This window comes from Lissotriton helveticus, chromosome 1_1 (genome assembly GCF_964261635.1).
Source record: "Lissotriton helveticus chromosome 1_1, aLisHel1.1, whole genome shotgun sequence".
In the NCBI taxonomy this organism is placed as follows: Eukaryota; Metazoa; Chordata; class Amphibia; order Caudata; family Salamandridae; genus Lissotriton; species Lissotriton helveticus.
The window spans coordinates 306,630,885-306,647,779 of NC_136057.1; the positions used below are offsets into that span (position 1 = coordinate 306,630,885).

General features: G+C 47.3%; 1 long non-coding RNA gene across 1 annotated transcript in view; it reads left to right on the plus strand.

Annotated features, from left to right (window-relative positions):
* The first annotated feature begins 10,278 nt into the window (after positions 1–10,278).
* LOC144799273 (uncharacterized) overlaps positions 10,279–16,895 on the plus strand; it is a 64,992-nt gene continuing 58,375 nt past the window's right edge. The window contains exon 1 of the long non-coding RNA XR_013603788.1: positions 10,279–10,470. This is a non-coding gene — a long non-coding RNA (uncharacterized LOC144799273). The remainder of the gene's footprint in view (positions 10,471–16,895) is intronic.

The window sequence follows — 16,895 nt, forward strand, 5'->3', positions numbered from 1 at the left end:
AGTCCATAGGATGTTGGGATCAGTAGGAAACTATCGTGAACGTAGTATTTTCCCACTATGTCTCATAGAGCGGTGCCTCCTTTTCCTCTGAGCCGCTGCCAGCTGAGGTGAGGTATCGTCCTCATGCATTTTGGACAGTACATACGAATGGCATGTACTCAATATTGGGTTTGTGTAGATGATAATGAGAATATCACTACAATGGATGTTGTTTTGTTTTTGAACGTGAGATCTCTGTGCATATTATAATGGTTGCGCCCAACCCCTTCACTGTGTTACAGATACCGTCAGCAGCACGGGATTTGTAGAGAAAGGATTGTACATTCCTGATTAAATGTGACTCAGTTGTATCAGTTCCAACCATTTCAAGTGTACTTGTATTGATAATATCTTCTTTTATTTATCACTTTTTTCACATTTGCAGTAGCAACGCAGTAGTGGTCCTGAAGAAGGCATTGGATGAAAAGTTTTCCGTATGTGCTGAAACAGGTTGACCTCTTTTTCAAACAACAGACAGTTATTTGTTATAGACTGTCATTTGCACTGTCTTTAGTTTGGGCTGTGAGGGTTTCTCATAGGTCAATTTTAATTCACATTTCACCTTATCATTATGCACTGCGTTCTTTTCCCACACAACTCAATCGCTCTCATCTGGTAGTTTAGACAGGAGTTTAGTTTCTCTCTGGCTACTCTTATAAAACATCCTCGGGCTCCCCCATCCTTCTGATAGGGTTATAGCCCTTAGTGTCACTAGTGTGACATCAAGAGGAGACCCAGATGAAAAAGCATGTCACCTATAGGTGAGTGATGGGAATCCGTTCACCTAAATAGGACTTTCTATTGTAGTGGTCTTAATCAAGGAAGTTGGCGCACATATAAAGTTCTAGAGTTCACAGCGTTCAGAGTATTGCTTTTAGACCCTTGGATATTTGTGTTATATAAACCCTAAATGTGGCCTAGATTCTTATTATTGTCTATTAATTCAAACATAAAAGCTGCTTTTATACAGCACATCCAGAACTCCAGTATTTAAAAGTTTTCTTATATGTGATAACAAGGAAAAGGGAGGGTCTGTGAAATAAAATATGTGTCTAGGATTTGGACAAGCAGGGTGGTATTGATTCCAGGTTATCTGGTTTCACAGTCTGAAAAGGGGGGGCCCTCGGCCCCCCCCGCCCACATGGCGGCGCGGCGACCCCACTCTCCCCTTGTCTCCCGGTGGTGGGGGCGTGACCTCCCGGCGTCCAGTGATGACGCGGGGGATGCGCGCCGCACCACCGGCTGGCTGGCGCCCGACCCCTGACCCGGAAGCCGTTGTGCAGGCTTCCTGGTCGGGGGGGCGGGCGGCTGGGGGTGCGGGGGGAGGGGGCGTGCCGCCCCTCCCCACGATCCTAGGCTCACGTAATCTCCAAGTGCTTAAAAATAAATGTGATTGCATGTAATATAACCCGTGTGCATGTAAGGCGCTCCAATACTTTAATGGAAATGCCGAGGGAGGCGGCGCACGTCAGGAGTCAAGGGCGCCTGCCTGTACCTTTACTGCTGCATATAATTTATGAGTTGCGCGCCTCCCTGTATGGAGGGTTGTTAATGTCTCGGCAGAACGTATTTGTGAACCGTTACCTCAGTCTTTACATTTCCCTTGATTGTTCAACATTGCTTTCTTTCCTTGTAAATATACAAACGTATTTGTGAACCGTTACCTCAGTCTTTACATTTCCCTTGATTTTTCAACATTGCTTTCTTTCTTTGTAAATATACAAACTTTATCTAATAGGAGCTTGGATTAGCAGCACTCAGATCCATGCCAACAAATGCTTACCCAAATCCACTTACTGTAGGGACGGAATATTATTCCGCTCTGATGGTTTCCATCACATCCAAACGTATGAAATTAGTGACGTTGCCATTTCATACATTAATTATTATTGTAATACTTATTGCCACTGTCCTTAAAGAAAACTACTACTCAACTGAACAGAATGGGGTTCTCTGGTTCAATTTACTAGATAGATTTTGAGACTTCTGTTTTCTTTGGAGTTGGTTTGTGTAGGAAGAGTTTCCTGCCCGTGGCTCACTGTGAACTGGGTGACTGGCACTGTTTCTTGTCACTGGTATTTAAAATCGTGTAAATCGTTAAGAGGAAGGGAACCAAATGTGAGACTGGTCCCAAGTGGGTAGAATTAGAATTGTGCTCAGGATAAACATGTAGTGGAGTGTGTTTGCATGATGCGTGAGAGAGAGCGTCATAAACCGAGTAAGCAAAAGATGTGTTTTGATGCTAGAAACGTAAAAAGGTAGAATTTGCGATCGTTAGCTGTGTTACTTTCAGAGTGGAACAAACATTGGCAATAGGTCTTACCGATGTGAACGTTTTTGGCAAAGCCAATGTCTTGTAGCCATGTTGGCAAGCACACATGGTGTTATAATTTATTGTCATGTTCCTGCCACGGACACGTCCTTTCTGGGGTGCTGTGCTAACTTTCTAGGAAATACTGGGGGGGGGGGGGCGAAGGATAAATGCTCCCGCCTTCATAGGCACAGTGTAACCTGGAAGCACACTGGGGGTTATGAATTGTTTTCGTTTTCCGGACACGTTTCTCATGGTGTGCTGTGCTGTTTTAGGAGAGACTTCGTGGGGCGAAGGATGTAAATGGAATCCAGGCACAGATATGTGCCATGGTTAGTAGCCCTGAAAAAGGCAGTACGGCCCTGGTCGCATACTACTATTTGTTCTAATTTTTGAGCTGAAGGGAGTTGCACGGGGAAAACAGCTCAATGCATGGAAAAGGGGTGGGGAAGAAACCGGTCCTTACATTGTCCACCATAGCACACTAATTCAGCTGGTAAACCCCCAATACAGTGAGAATAGATAGCATCTAAAGCACGACTTTCATTTTGTGTGATGGCGTTAGTTCCTGGCATGGGTTGGGATATTAACTCTTAACGGTAGATATGAGTTGTGCACAAAAACTGTTTGTTCAGTTTAGGACAGGGTGTAGATGTAGGTTTTGTTACAACTACGAAGACTTCATTTTGCTAACAAAGATGGCTCAACTATGTCAGAATTGCCTGTTATAACTTGAACAGACTTTAGTGACTATTTCCAAACGAAATGGTGTCTTGCCCAGGGGAAAAAGATTGGATAATGTGCTCTGGTAAAACAGTGGTACACTTACGCAAGGAACAGCCATTGACAAAGCCAATAGGCATGCATTATGGGTATGAGGGGACAAGAAGTGATGCTTGACATGCACTTCGTTTTTTATGCTGTTATTCGAGAAGGAATAGGACAGGGTTGCATGGGAGGGTTCAAACTGCCTGGTGTCATTGGTGGGATGCGGGGCAAATCACGTATTTTCCCTGTACCTGAAGGGATAATGTAAATATGACCACTAGGTTGCAGATCTCCAAAACATGGCCAGTTTAGTTGACATCTTTTGTTTTTTAGATTTAATGAAAAGTTTAAACTTGCACAGCCTGTGTTTCGCCCATATGCGCGTAGCCAATGAACGCCGTGGACCTTGGGGGGCCTCGAAACGGTATTCTGTGAGGCCCCCGGACGGCAGGCACATCAGGGGCGGGTGATCACACACTGCTCACTTATTGTTGTGGTGTCCCCAGGTCTTCTAATGTTAGCTTCTTTCAATAATATCTCGAAGCCATAGTTGCTTCCTAGTGGTTTAAGGCAACAGACAGCCACTGACAGAGCCAATAGTCCTGAATTAGAGATATGATACTTGTAACAGCCACTTCATTGTAAGGTTCGTGGGCATCAAGTGGCATCGTTTTACTGTTATCTACAAGCCATGGCCACTGCTTATTTATCTTAGGCAGGGGACAAGTACCGCCTAAGCCAATAGTCCTGGCTTCTAGGTATGGTACTGGTAACTTATATCTGGGGGTATTTACGGGAGTGCCGCGCATGGGTCGTGTGGCCCGCAATGACTGTCACGCACGCACCAACATTCGATAACAAAGAAAGTAACCGTACATGTATAGTAAAGGCCGGCACCATTATTAATTGAAAAGGCATTGTCTGGGGGTGGCTTGGGTTTCTGGCTGCTTCATTTCGACACTTGAGTCAAGGTTTCACGACCATTGGGCATCCTTCCTATTGCCTCTTGAATCTGTGAATCGTATTTGGTCCCAAAAAACCTCTAATACATTGGTCCCTGGGCGGAATGTGTTATGACACAAGTATAGGTTTAAGTAGAGCCATTCCATTTTATGGTTAGAGCACTCTCTGAAATTTTCGGTTAAATACTCTCTGGGGGTCCTCCATGCGAATAACATGGACCTAAGATTAGGGTGGGGCGATGGAATGAAGTGGAAGTGGCAGTTCCAGCCAGTTTCCCTGTACCTAAATTGTCTTCACCTCGGTATTCAATCGATGGGAATAACGCTCACAACAGTAAAAGTTTGTTAGTTTTATCATGGGCTTGGAAACCAGTAGCGGGTTAAAGGATCCCGTGGGGAGGGGCAGAACTATACCTCTCTGAGGGCCCTAATGGGAAGAGCAGGTGGTGGGTGCTCTATAAGGGGGCTGTCTTCACCAGAAAACATTTTGGGATGAGGGTTCCCTGCTTCTTGATTGATAATAAGGCGGCACTGTCTTTCTGAAGGAGTTAAATTGGGTCCCCCCCCCCTTGGGTTTGGGCAGAGCCATACCTTCTGAGGGCTCTAATGAGGGCAGCACTTGGCAGGGGTTGTCCTTTAATTATGTCGGGTTGGCTTGGAGGGTCTTGTTACCAAAAGCCAAAGCTTAATGTCTCAACAATTTTCTTAACATGGGGGGGGGGAGGCCAGGCCTACGTGGAACGGCCTCTGCGAATGTTCACCCAGGTACACTCTCACCATGGACTTCGAAACCTGCAGTTGCGGAGGTGCATCGGATTGCGGGGCCTGTGACTAAAACCCTAGGCACCAAAGGGTGGTACACGTAAGCTTTGTGGGGAAGGCCGTGTCGCACAGACCCGCGCATACACGTTTGTGTGGACAGATTTCGGAAATGCAATAGCAGTGGCCTGGAAAGAAATGTGCTGGGCGGCAGCAGACCTGGTTAGTAACTATGAAAGCGCTATTTCACGGCATTTCACACTATGTACTGTCCTTAAGTAATGATGGATGGGTTATTGCATTCACTGTTGACTACAGGTCTATTCTTTCAGGTAGGTCATACTACCAGGCACCCTCATTGTAGAACTAAGTTAAATCCTCTGCATGCGACTCAAAACTGCTGCTACGTTAGACACTTGCAGTTGCAGGTTTGATGGAAATGTACCTAGTGCTGATCGTAGCTAAAGGTGATGTATCAAGCCCTGATCTTTGGACTGGGTAAGAGTGGTCTGCTTAATTCAGACACTCTGTTCATCACCACCCCCTTTTCTGTATCGTTTTTGGCCACTATAGGTGTGGCAGGGTATACTCAGACATGAGTCCCTTTCTCACTGCTCCATCAGGATTCAAGCAAGCCGGGCCGAAGAGGCTGAAATGCCAGAAACCGGTCCCCGGTAGCTTGTCTCCTTTCTGGTGAAGAATTGGCTTGGTAGTTTGGTCTGCCCTGTTCCCATGATGCACTGGGCCAGGGACAGACTAATTTGCATATAGCCAGGTTCTGAGCTGGGATGGGGCAGTGAGATAAATAACGGTGATGGATCAAGCCCTGATCTTTGGACTGGGTAAGAGTGGTCTGCTTAATTCAGACACTCTGTTCATCACCACCCCCTTTTCTGTATCGTTTTTGGCCACTATAGGTGTGGCAGGGTATACTCAGACATGAGTCCCTTTCTCACTGCTCCATCAGGATTCAAGCAAGCCGGGCCGAAGAGGCTGAAATGCCAGAAACCGGTCCCCGGTAGCTTGTCTCCTTTCTGGTGAAGAATTGGCTTGGTAGTTTGGTCTGCCCTGTTCCCATGATGCACTGGGCCAGGGACAGACTAATTTGCATATAGCCAGGTTCTGAGCTGGGATGGGGCAGTGAGATAAATAACGGTGATGGATCAAGCCCTGATCTTTGGACTGGGTAAGAGTGGTCTGCTTAATTCAGACACTCTGTTCATCACCACCCCCTTTTCTGTATCGTTTTTGGCCACTATAGGTGTGGCAGGGTATACTCAGACATGAGTCCCTTTCTCACTGCTCCATCAGGATTCAAGCAAGCCGGGCCGAAGAGGCTGAAATGCCAGAAACCGGTCCCCGGTAGCTTGTCTCCTTTCTGGTGAAGAATTGGCTTGGTAGTTTGGTCTGCCCTGTTCCCATGATGCACTGGGCCAGGGACAGACGAATTTGCATATAGCCAGGTTCTGAGCTGGGATGGGGCAGTGAGATAAATAACGGTGATGGATCAAGCCCTGATCTTTGGACTGGGTAAGAGTGGTCTGCTTAATTCAGACACTCTGTTCATCACCACCCCCTTTTCTGTATCGTTTTTGGCCACTATAGGTGTGGCAGGGTATACTCAGACATGAGTCCCTTTCTCACTGCTCCATCAGGATTCAAGCAAGCCGGGCCGAAGAGGCTGAAATGCCAGAAACCGGTCCCCGGTAGCTTGTCTCCTTTCTGGTGAAGAATTGGCTTGGTAGTTTGGTCTGCCCTGTTCCCATGATGCACTGGGCCAGGGACAGACTAATTTGCATATAGCCAGGTTCTGAGCTGGGATGGGGCAGTGAGATAAATAACGGTGATGGATCAAGCCCTGATCTTTGGACTGGGTAAGAGTGGTCTGCTTAATTCAGACACTCTGTTCATCACCACCCCCTTTTCTGTATCGATCGTAGCTAAAGCTTAGCATGTGATTGCAACAAATACGGGCATGTGTACGGGATCTTTTATCAGGAAACAAGAAACACTAATCGTTTGTGTTTGTTTTCATTTATGTATGACCGGACCCATGGTCGATACCCGGGAAGCGCTCCACACCACAACTGCAAGAAGGGGACCAGTACACCTGGATCAGGAGCTGCAACCAAAGGCCCCAGCTGCCCAAAGGCTTCAACTGTGATGGGCGGTCAAGTCAATGGCTCAAACGGTGCCAGCGGGAAAAGGTGCTACCCATGCATTATGGTTGAATTTCTCAAACCTGTTACGCGGGGGAGGAACTTGCTGTGGGCGTCAAGGTAATTTCAGCAGCTCAACACAAGCGACAGAAGCAGCAAAGGACATTGGTGACTTGGATTGTGGGCCACTCTTATGTAAGGCGCGCTGAAAGTGTTTTTCTTTCAGGTGACAGGAAGTAAAGGGCTGAGCAAAAGGGGTTTTCAGTCTCTTTCTTTGGGAGGGGGGTTTATGTCTCAGTCAGAAAATCCTATCCCAGCAGCCCACCCCCCCAGTCAGTGGTGATACTTCACCTTGGGGAGAATGAGCTGGCCAAACTAGGTGGGCGCATCCTTATAGAGGGCATCTTCTCCAGGGCAGGGTGGGTGGCCATGCCGGGTGGCACGATAGTTTGGTCGCAACTTACACCTCGGTGGCAGTGGCAAGGGGGGGGACTCGGCCGAGGCGTTGAATCACTCGGTAAAGAGGATCGACGCGAAATTGGACAAATTACTGCGAGCCCCCCGGTTGCAGACGATCCATCATGGGTGCATTTGGGGGTGAACATTCCTAGCTACGAGACTGGGTATACTTAACCGAGGCAGGGTACGTCCTGTGATCTAATAACATAGTGCCATGGCTAGAGGGATTTGCGAGGCGATCATGACCTTTCTAGGAGTAGGAAGGGGGAGGCCAGATCGTCGGTCAACAATTCTGGCCTGTGGCGGTAAGGTCATGACCGGTGAGCAGCTATTTTAAGGTCTGAGGGGGCGGCATCATCCTTTGGAGGTGTCCGCCCAGGGGGATGGGGTCACTGGCCCCTCCCAGAACTTCAGGGGCAGGTATAACTGGTGCTACAAAGGGGCGCGGGTAGGAGAGTCACGCTGTCCTTATGGCTGGTAGCCACCCCGCGCGTACTCATGACGTCAGCGAATGGCGCGAGTAAGGGCCCTCCTTCAGTGGGTAAATGGAGTTCACGGCGTGGACCGAGTAATTAACGGGCTCGGCTGCGCATGCGCACCTGCGGTAAGACCTGACACCGGTTAGGACCTCGCCATATGGCCAGTAATGTTAGTATGCAATCATTTCAGAGGAGGATGTTAGATTCGGTTAGGAAACAAGCTGTATTAGAATCTTGTTAGGGTTAGCATATCATACTTGTTGATATGGTTGTATCTAATGTCCCTGAATAATTTTGCATAAAACTGTATCTTTTGTTTAATAAATTTTATTATTTTGTATCTTAATAAATACGGCCGGGGGGTCTTGCGAGCCCCCGCCTTCCAAAGACAGTCATGTTTCATGTCAGTGTGTCCTGGGTTGATGTGGGTCCACAGGGAGGGGGGCGGTAGCCGTCGCTGACCATGTGAAAAGGGGGGGCCCTCGGCCCGCCCGCATGGCGGCGCGGCGACTCCCCTCTCCCCTTGTCTCCCGGTGGTGGGGCGTGACCTCCCGGCGTCCAGTGATGACGCGGGGGATGCGCGCCGCACCACCGGCTGGCTGGCGCCCGACCCCTGACCCGGAAGGCGTTGTGCAGGCTTCCGGGTCGGGGGGCGGGCGGCTGGGGGGCGGGGGCGTGCCGCCCCCTCCCCACGATCCTAGGTTAAAGGAGGGGGGAGCGCTCAAGCGGCCCCTTGTCGCCTGGACGCTCCCCCACACTGGTCGTGCCCGCGCTCGGGGCCTCCTAATTTTCCCCACCCACCATCCCTGGAACATTGCAGTGTTTTGTGCATATGGTATACCTGTCTTATTGTGTGTATTGAGGTGTATTAATTAGTTATTTCCCGTTTAGGAAGTGGTATTGAAACATAAATGTCGGTTGCAATGGTGTCTCATGTATATTGTATACCTGTTTTAATGGCATGTATTGACGTGTAGTAACTATTTATTTCCCAGTTAGGAAGTAGTGTTGACACTTAAAAGTCGGTTGCAATTTTGTTTAGGCCTTTTTTCCCTAGTAGCCTGACGATGGTCATGTCATGTTGATTTAGTGAGTGTAGTTGTCCTTTAGATCTTTTTCCACAGGTCGTCGTATTTATAAGGGTATGGACATGCGCTAAGGTCATGACCGGTGAGCAGCTATTTTAAGGTCTGAGGGGGCGGCATCATACTTTGGAGGTGTCCGCCCAGGGGGAGGGGTCACTGGCCCCTCCCAGAACTTCAGTGGCAGGTATAACTGATGCTACAAAGGGGCGCGGGTAGGAGAGTCACGCTGTCCTTATGGCTGGTAGCCACCCCGCGCGTACTCATGACGTCAGCGAATGGCGCGAGTAAGGGCCCTCCTTCAGTGGTTAAATGGAGTTCACGGCGTGGACCGAGTAATTAACGGGCTCGGCTGCGCATGCGCACCTGCGGTAAGGGCGCAGCTAGTAGGACCTGACACCGGTTAGGACCTCGCCATATGGCCAGTAATGTTAGTATGCAATAATTTCAGAGGAGGATGTTAGATTCGGTTAGGAAACAAGCTGTATTGTTACGGTTAGCATATCATACTTGTTGATATGGTTGTATCTAATGTCCCTGAATAATTTTGCATAAAACGGTATCTTTTGTTTAATACATTTTATTATTTTGTATCTTAATAAATATGGCCGGGGGGGGTCTTGCGAGCCCCCGCCTTCCAAAGACAGTCATGTTTCATGTCAGTGTGTCCTGAGTTGATGTGGGTCCACAGGGAGGGGGGCGGTAGCCGTCGCTGACCATGTGAAATTTAGTCACCAGATGCGTGTCTTCTCTCCTGTTTTACATCAGAGATTATTGTTTCTTGACTACCGAAAAAGAACATAGACATATCGCCCCCGGCTCAGGGCACCCATGTCGAGAAGCAAGGCAAGAATACTTGTATTTATTTGAGTGGTTTCACACTCCAAGTCCCCATCCCTCCAACCTGAAGCTATCCCTCCCCCCACCCCCTCTGCCTAAAACCTATAGCTGCCCTGTATCAACGAGGGAGAAACTGAACATGGAGTCGATGAAAGGAGATGAAGGCTGTGGAGGTAAACAAGAAGCAGGGTCACTCGAAAACAAACGAAGAAAATACAGAAAGAAAATAAATGGAAAGCAAAATCGAAAACGAAAGCGAAGTTGTCTCAACCACTCAGAAATACGTGAAGGAATGTTTATTGGTCTTTAGTGTTCCTGTAAGGGTACAGTCACCAGGCGCTGCGCATGATGTAAACAGATCAGACCACAACAATCATGTGATGATCAGGAGTCTCCCACTCACGCAGCCAAGTAAAAACAAAACTGAAAGTACTAAATAAAATAAAACCCGAGGTCTGCCGAGAACTCTTCATATCGTCCGAACACTTTGGTTGAACAGGAGGTTGAGAGGCAGCCAGGAGAGCGTGAGAGGACAGCGGGGAGGACCCAGTCGCACTCAGTCAGCCGTGTTGCCCCTTCAGTCGGATCGTCGAAAGCCATGACACACCCAATGTGAGTACGGGGGCCGGGGGGGGGGGGGGGCGCCAGGGACACTCAGTGTACACGACAGGACAGCGCTTCCCTTTCATGCGGCTCTTCCGGATATGTTCTTGGGTGCTGAGCTTTTCTCCTGTAAAGGTTCACCTGGATTTGGGTTTCTTTGTTGGCCAGGGGTTCCCGATGCTGTATAAGAGTTGGCACCCTATCAGAATTCTCGTACCCTTGTCACGCGAGGATGTGGTGTAACGGCTAGAGCTGCCGATTATGGAACTCGAGAACGAGGCTCGGCTTTGGCTCAACATTCTGGGCAAATCATTTAAATCGCCTTTTTAATAACCTTAAGGTCGATTCCGCGCTTTATGTAGCTATCACGCTGGACGCCGAGATAACTGCAGAGTAAAATATGCAGCAGTTACTGTTACGCACATTTTAAAGCAAAGATCAAGCCGTGGCTTCTAGACCGCCTTGCATTTGCAGGGCAGTCCAACAGTTGTATTCCCTTTAGCACGGCAATGTTTTAGTATTTTTTTTTAATTCCAATATGCTTATAAAGAACGAACCTTCCCAGCATAGGTATTGATCGGTGATACAAGTGCAGCACTGAAATTATAACTGGAGCTGAGTGAGGGCGGGGCCTGAGACATGGCGGGAAAGAGCACAGTATTGTGCAGCCATTGGGCAACGATCTTGTTGGCCTTTCGCCTCCAGGTAAATATAGACCGGGCTGGACAGACCTTTTATTCAGCCGGGCATTTCCCTGGCTGGTTGGAGCCCTTGGAGGCTGGTTTTGAAATTCCAGACCTGTCCTGGTGCCCTTCAGTTTCCCCGCCTCATGGTGGTCCATTGCAACTGGCATGGGAGGGCTTCAAGAGAGAGTGAGGGGGAAGGTAGAGAGAAAGTGATCAGAGAGGGATATGAAAGAGAGTGAAGGGATGGCTGAAAATACAGCGATAGCAGGAGGAGATGAAGGCAGCGGGCTGGTTTGAGTACCATTGAGTAGGGTAACAATAAACAGCTGTTATTCAGCACCAAGATACCCTTGGGTGAACGTGCGCCCTACAAATGCACCTTATGTTATGTTTGAGCATTTTTGCCAGAGCTTCCTTTGGTTCCCAAGTCTGGCCCTGAATATAGATATACAGTGCATTCATATTTAAATGAGAAATACATGCATATTTAACCCGTTGGCTGCTGCCATTGGCCGACGGCAGCACTACCTCGCTGGTGCTGCCGTCGGCCAATGGCCGACGCGACGGCACCCGTTTTTTAAAACGGCCGCACTGCCTCAAAAAAAGCGGAAGCAGCCAACGGGTTAATGAGAAGAAATATACTCTTAACCTAGCGCCGGGACAGTTCCTCTGGAGGTAACCGCTCGCGCTTTACAAGTCTCGGTATTATTATTATTTTTATATGCTAGGCGGTACCTGCTCAAACCTCTTTTCGTAATTTTCCATTAGAAGGACGCACTACAGAATTCAGCTGCTATCTCCTTTACATTACAAAACGTACAAACAAAATACGTTTGTCACCAGGAAGCCTCATATAACTCCATCTGTTCCAACGTATACTGACCCCTAATCAGTGTTTGGACTTGATGATTAACCAGGTGCACACATTTACATTTTGTTCAGATAGCAGGCACCTTGGCGGGAAGGCTTGTTTCTGCCTCTCCCTTGTCTTCACTGTACAGGAGACCCCCTCCCTTGCCTTTCAGCTGTAGGCACCTCTAGGGAAACATTAACTAATCAGGGATGGTTATTTTTTAACTTAAAGAAGATAAACTGTTTTTGAAAAGTTAAAAATGATTGGGAATATTGTTCCCACTAGCTCCCACCCCCTTTAACCACTGGCCTCGATTCACCAAAATGCTAGAGCATCAACATTGACATCACACACCCTTTAACTGCCATGCCATGCTTATTCAATGTTTTTAGATTTAATTCTCAATTGCTTTGGCTTATATATGCGCAGCACAAGCTATATTTGGGGGTGGGGAGGTTAAGGTTTCTTCTTTAAAAATATTGTTTAAAAACCTAAAATTAAGTGGAATTATGCCCATTATTTGTTTTCCACTATTAATCAATCAATCAGTGAATTTGTAAAGCGCACTACTCACCCGTGAGGGTCTCAAGGCGCTGAGGGGAGGGGGTGATGCTACTGCTCAAAGAGCCAGGTCTTGAGGAGTCTTCTGAAGGTGAGCAGTGGTGTGGGGGTCCTTGGTGAGGGTGAGGATGAGCTGTGTGTCATCGGCGTAGGAGATGATGTTCAGGTTGTGCTGGCTATGACTATGACTACATAATGCAGCATCCATCCTCCTTAGAGTAGTCTGGACTTTATTTAGGCTTAAAATGCCATGAGGATATTGGTAAGGATAGCCTGTTTATGGTGTTCAGTTCAGGGTACGCTGGCTTATCTTCACATCATAAGTTATGCTCCCTGTAAGGTGATTGTGCGCGCACCCTACACTGTCACACAGCGACATCTTCTCTGCAATGGCGGGGAGCGTCACCCCACTGCTCTTTGAGCAGTTCAAAAATGAAAAATAACATGATAATGACGTAATGTTATTATAATTATCATGTTATTTTTCTGTCCTGGCTTAATATTTTAGGGGCGGGAGGGGCTGGGCTGTCACAGGAGCAGGGGGAGGAGTGGTCGGCACTCTCATGAGTGCGTATGATGGGTTGGCCGGTCATCTTAGGCACCCTGCCAGGCACTTTGCTTGTTTTCCTTCCATCTGTCTACTATTAGCATTGGCACTGCTGCCAACTGGACACTCATGTGGAACACTTCAACCATTTCTAGCTTTACCCAACAGACCTTCACATTCTGGGACTTGCAGTTTTGCTTTCAGCATTACTACTGGAAACCTATGACTGTCTAAAGGTGCTGGGTACCATCCAATCACTAGTGCATCCGGCTCTAAGCTATGTATTATATTAACTTTTCTATTTGTTACTATGCAGCAAAGATCAGCACTGAAGTTGCCCCTGGAGTGTGTGGCACTACACAAAGCCACAATAAATAAAGCAACAAAGAGATATGTCATCTTGGGCACCAGTATGTAGAAGAAAGAGAGATGTCCAAGACTGGTCCTGATACTAGTGAACAGGGCAGATAACCTCTTGCATCGAGGCGACAAGATGACTGCAAACGAGCACAGGACACAGGGTAGAGATGCATCCTAGAGAGAGCTTGCTGTACCAGAGAGAAATGACAGAGATGGCAAACATTCTTTACCCCGCAGGCAGAATCACAACCTGCCTTTACTCCGCAGTCACTACCCTGACTGCGACATAACCACGTGTTCCTTTACCATGTAAGCCGTTACAATGACTTGCTTTAGGGGGCGCGTTGTTGGACTTGAGTTGGATTTTAAGTACAATATCATGCAACAGTGTCTTCATGGGAGTCAATGAAAAAGTACAAATTTTAACAGTAAATTAATTACACGAAGAACACGCTATTGTATTTTTTGTAAATCCAAGGATTTGTATTTACCCAAAAAAAGTATTGACTGTATTCTTAACAAGGAAATTTGGCAGCAGCATCAATAACGTTTTCAGGTAATGTTTAAAGTACAGAGTGGAAAGTATACTATTAAAATCTTTGGATCATGCTCTCCATCAATTTACTCCTCCTTCACTGAGGTTCTGTTAAATTGGGGTAGGTTTGTTGGTGTGCAACAAGGTATCGTCTTCTGATCCTAGACGTGTATAAATCATTAGAAACAATCGCGCTATCTGCATGTGGAAGCGTCCCTTTTGTGCACTGCCAGGTTCCAAATTGAAATCAAAATTTATTCATTTAATCATAGAATCAAAGTTTGTTCAATTTATTTCTTCAATGAGAATTATTCTCTTATCTGTGACTTTCCCCAAGATCAATACTCCAATGGGTTCATATAACATTGTCGATGGACACTCTATATGTATCCTAAATCGATGTAAACCGCTGTGTATGCAAACTGAGGTTTACATCGATATAGGATGCAATGTCCTGAGACTACAACGGCCTAGAAGGAACATACCCTCTGATGAAGGGCATAGGCATGCCCGAAATGCGTTGGAGATATATGTAAAACTGGTTTTAGTACAGTACGATGCATATGGAATGTCCATCGACAATGTGATGTGAACCCATTGGAATTTTGATTTAATTTACATTTGTAACCTGGCAGTGCACAAAAGGGACGCTTCCACATGTGGATAGCACAATTGTTTCTAATAAAGTGCAGAGTAAACACATTGTGCTTGTGAAAAAAAATGTTTAAACGGTGCAAGTGAAATACGTAAATGAACAAAGGAATCGGCGTATAGATTGGGAGTTATTTGATGCAGATATTATGCACGAACATTAATTTCATAATACAATTAGTGAAAAAAAGGGGGGCGTGTCTTGGACGCCGGAGAAATGGCGGCGTAGTTCTGTCCTCCGACGAGCGGCTGGGACGAATATGCGGTGGGAAGCTGCAATCTGCCTCCGATCTTGACTAAAACGGGTACCTGGGCGTCGGAAGACCCGATCCGGAGATGGTGAAAGTTTCATTTGGATCCGACCGAAGGGAGAGGAGCTGACGGCCCGTTTGCCCTGACCGAGGGAGGCTGCACTCCGTGGCAGAGCCCGATCGCGGACACAACCACGTGGTCCCCCGGTCTCCCGGAGATTCGACCACGCTGCACACTATGAGCTGTTGGGGCTTCCCCTGGGCAGTGCGGGACCGTGAACCCACACGGCATCAACGCAGTGAGTAGGAGGCGAGGCTGATAGTGTGGCGGTTGAATGCGCGCTGGTATAGAATACCGCGTTGACAAATCGTAATGGCGGCCACCCGGAGAGTCTGTCTCCGCGACTCGTGCACCCTGCACCAAGATTGCGAAACTGCAGATGAATGCATATGCCTATGAGAAAACCGATGTGGTATAAAGATCGGGCCAACGCTCGGATACAGCCTCTCTGAAATAACGCTGCAAGCAGGATCTTTTACACCATATGAATGATCGAAATGACTGTTTAAAATGCCGGTCCCTTGCTAAGCTAACATCGTGTTTGTGCGTCCCTGCGCCTGAATACCATGATGTATTATGTGGCCTCTGGTATGCTATGAGGACCTGTAAGCAGGTTACTAGAACAAATCAACCACGCTCCTTGGAAATAATGCTGCAAGCACTTATTAAAACAACCATTGCAACCATCCACAGAGCCTAGATTGAATTTCTGTCGTAGCTGATATCAAGGCACTGAATAGTCCTGCGGAAACTCTAGGGAAGCTGGTGGCATGTATGTGGACTGAGTCTGTGACACTGCGTGTGACATGCTGGTTGAACCTCTGCAGCAACTATTGCTAATGCTATTTACAAGGGCACGAATGACATTTAATGATCTAAATGATATTTACAAGGAGCACCACGAGCACTGTGCAAACGACGGCTCCTGCTGATGAATGTGCACCTATGATCTCTCTTCAATAAAAATCGTCTTTCACTAGTCTCGACGCAGCGCAATTCGCAACGCAACGCAATTCAGTATCTGCGCCGTGAGCTGGTGGGTCTCAGAACTAAACAGCATCAGGTCAAATCGACACGCACAACTACAACCAAAGGATGGGGGACAAAGAGAACGGCGCAACTTCTAAACGCCTGAAATCTAACCCACCGACGCCAGTCAAAGGGAATAAAGAAATGAATAAAGAAAGGGATAAAGAAATGACGGATGCCATAGCAACAATTTTGAGCAGGCTAGAAGAGGTTAGGGACTTGGCCAAATCCACTAAGGAAGAGGTTGTAGCTATCCGCCAGGATATCAAAGACATCAACTCAAGAATTACGGAGTCCGAAACCAGGATAAGCAAACTGGAAGACTTTGAAAATAAAACGTGTGGAGCTATCAAGAACCTCTCCTTATGCTCAGACCACCTTGTGAAAAAAGTTGCGGAATTGGAAGACAGAAACAGAAGGGGGAACCTAAGAATTTTTGGCATGCCGGAAAAAGCAGAGGAATCACATGACTCATGCATACCCTTCCTCAAGGAGTGGTTCACGCAGGCCACAAATCTAACCTTCACTCAGCCACTGGAGTTTGATAGAGCACATAGGGTACCAGGTCGAATTTCTAAGGATCAGAAGGGCCCAAGAGCGATCGTGTGTAAACCGCTAAGATATCAGCACACAGAGCAGATACTTACCTTCGCCCGCAAGCATAACCATGTGCTATGGAAAGGTCACAAAATCTTCATCTCACAGGACTTCAGTAAGGAGACTATGGAAATCAGGAAGGCCTTCCTCGCAATGAGGCCCCAATTGAAATCACTTGGTCACATGTATGGCTTTATTGGTCCGACGAAATTTAGAGTAACCATACAAGGTGTGACACATGTGTTCTCTGATCCGAGAAAACTGCGAAAACTCCTGTTCGACCACGGCGATGGCACCATGGAG